Here is a 3,031-nt window from a genome sequence, read left to right as displayed (position 1 = left end):
TTACGGCCCAGTTTGGATTTTTTCACCATGATGACTTCATCAATGACCGATTCCATGTCCTATGAATTATTTGAAGATGAAGGAGCCAGCCTAGTTATCTTGGTTGGTAGTGCGTCTGCCTTGTAAGCGCTGGGCCGCGGGTTCGATTCCCGCCCGGGGCGGATTTTATCTTGATGGGATAATGTTCGTTCTCGGAACGGCTGGCTTTCTCCTATCCTGTCTTCCTTCTCTCTTCGATTTCGGGACTAAAGACCATAGCAGTTACAGTTCCCTCTGTCAAACCTCTTAAAAAAAGAAGAAGAAGATAAAGGAGTCAGCCTAGTTCAGTGCTTCTCAAACTGTGTGCCACGAGGTCGCCCTAGATGTGCCGCGAGATTTGTATTTTTTTCATTATTATTATTAAAAATACGGAGCTATTAAAAGAACATTTCTGTTAACTCATAGTTAATTTGGTTGGTGGCGCGTCTGCCTTGTAAGCGCTGGGCCGCGGGTTCGATTCCCGCCCGGGGCGGATTTTATCCTGATGGGATTTTATTTATTTTTATTTAACAAGTTTCCATTTATTTTTGATCGATAAAAAACTCAGAACATACATTTTTTTATAAATGGTATACCCATCCGTATAAGCAGAGCTTGTGCCACGGATGATACAAAGCAAAACCAGGTGTGAGATTTTTTCTCTACACGCGTGTACTGACGTTCGGATTTTTAACGCGTGTACTCACGGGTTAAAAGAACATTTCTGTTAACTCACGTAAAATATTCATGTGCTGGGGGGAAAAATGGGAGTCATGAAAAGTGTGCCGCGGTGGCAAAACAACTTTGAGAAGCACTGGCCTAGTTAGTAGTCAGCCTAGTTAGCTTGGGAGGGTAGTGCGTAGAGGAGGAGAACTACCGATAGTCGGCGCCATCGATAGTGCTATCGATAGTTCTCCTCCTTTAGTAGTGCGCCCGCCAGCCCGCCTAGTAAGCGCTAGGTTGCGCACATCCCGCCCGCAGTGAACTTTGTCCCGATAAAAAAGTAAATACCTAGGTACCTACCTAAATAAATAAAAAATAAAGAATGCAACTAGTCCTCCATGTAGAGTTATCTATGCTAAAAAGTATCGAATATTGCCGCAGAGCGCAGCACCGTACGGAGGAGGTTTTTTCATTTCTTGTTTTGATTATAATTTTGAAGATGGCGGAGATGGCCGCTTGTTCTTTGTGTGACTCCTGTGCGTCATGATAGCGTTTGGTTTTTGTGTAATTTGATTTTGTGTCTTTCTAAAATAAAGTTGAAAGTTCAAAGTTCTGAAGTTTAATCTGGCCTTTGGTTATTTAATTAGGTATTCACAACCCTCCATTCGTCCGTTGTAACGATCTGATTAGTGGAGCCTCCAAAATCAAGTTAGGAAAGATTTAACTAGCTATGTCAGCCAATAAAATAAGGGAATCGGTGCTAAGATTTGTAAAAATAATAATAATAATAATAATAATAATATCTAGGTACCTAATAATAAAAATCTGGAAATCCGTCCCGTTGAAATGGAAACTTTATTTATCACAATTATTATTATTATCTTTCGACTTCAAAAAGTTCAAAGCCCTAAAAGAAAAGAAAAAAAAACTCTTCAAAGGCCTTTCTAAAAACTTGAGAATTTCAGAAGTTTTTTTTTTTTCTCGCAAATTCAAAAAGCGGAACAGTTTAACAAGCTGAAAATAAAACTTACCAAGTTGGGCTGAGAATTCTCACTAAGCGGCTTCAACACATGGAAATGGGGATGTGGTTTACCTCGTTCTTGGAGGGATGGGGAAACCAATCATCCCCATTTATGTCCCCATTTTACCCTTTCAGTAGCCCTGGTTCCACTCGTTCTTGGAGGGATGGGGAAACCAATCATCCCCATTTATGTCCCCATTTTACCCTTTCAGTAGCCCTGGTTCCATCCTCGTTCTTGGAGGGATGGGGAAACCAATCATCCCCATTTATGTCCCCATTTTACCCTTTCAGTAGCCCTGGTTCCATTTTTTTTTTAAAGATTATCGCTCATTTGCGAGAAAAGAGCGCTATCTACGAATTTCCAACTTTTCAGGAGAGCGATTTTATTGTTTTATGGTTCTACATATTTAATAGAATAGAATGGAATGTACCTACCTACCTTTTTTGTGGGATACTGTACACTGCCAAGACAAAGCGTGGCATTACTTCAAGAGGAAATAGAATATATGTACCTACCTTGTTTTTTCTGTCGGGATAGACTGGAAAGTCCCTTTATTCCTGCAGTTTATTTGATAGTTTATTCCTTTTATATTTTGATATAATTTTACACTATCATTACTTCAAGAGGAAATAGAATATATGTACCTACCTTGTTTTTTCTGTCGGGATAGACTGGAAAGTCCCTTTATTCCTGCAGTTTACCCAAGGTCTTTTATATTTTGATATAATTTTATACTACGGGGAACCTTGGAAGTTATAGTTCTTCTATCAAACCTCTTTTTACCAGCCTAGTCAGCTGGGAGGGTAGCGCGTCTGTCTTGTAAGCGCTAGGCCGCGGGTTCGATTCCCACCGGGGCCGGATTTTATTCTCAACAGATAAGATTCGTTCTCGGAACGACAGACTTTCTCCTATCCTGTCTTCGTTCCCTCTTCGCTTCCGGGCCGATAAGACCTTAGGTTAGGTATAGTTCCAATAACTGTCAAACCTTTCTCTTCGTTCGATTCCCACCGGGGCCGGATTTTATTCTCAACAGATAAGATTCGTTCTCGGAACGACAGACTTTCTCCTATCCTGTCTTCGTTCTCTCTTCGCTTCCGGGCCGATAAGACCTTAGGTTAGGTTAGGTATAGTTCCAACTGTCAAACCTTTCTCTTCCTCTCTCTCTCTCTCTCTCTTCTTCTTCTTCTTCTTCTTTTACTGCGTCTTTTCCCACTCAGGTGGGGTCGATGTTTTGAATCAACCTCTACCATGTGCCTCGGTTTTGGGCGTGGCTAACTTCCAATTTCTTCTCTTTCAAATCCTGTTTCACTTTGTCCATATATCTCATT

The 3,031-nt window shown here is 41.0% G+C and overlaps 1 protein-coding gene across 1 annotated transcript in view; it reads right to left on the bottom strand.

Moving 5' to 3' along the window:
- The window catches only part of LOC113467001, a gene marked incomplete at its 3' end in the record, with an annotated part of 4,649 nt that extends 2,928 nt beyond the window's left edge, over positions 1 to 1,721 (bottom strand). Inside the window, exon 1 of the mRNA XM_026822878.1 lies at positions 1,713 to 1,721. The remainder of the gene's footprint in view (positions 1 to 1,712) is intronic.
- Positions 1,722 to 3,031: the final 1,310 nt, after the last annotated feature.

The sequence above is a fragment of the Diaphorina citri genome, unplaced genomic scaffold, assembly GCF_000475195.1.
Source record: "Diaphorina citri unplaced genomic scaffold, Diaci psyllid genome assembly version 1.1 scaffold379, whole genome shotgun sequence".
In the NCBI taxonomy this organism is placed as follows: domain Eukaryota; kingdom Metazoa; phylum Arthropoda; class Insecta; order Hemiptera; family Psyllidae; genus Diaphorina; species Diaphorina citri.
This window is presented reverse-complemented; position numbering and strand designations above follow the sequence as displayed.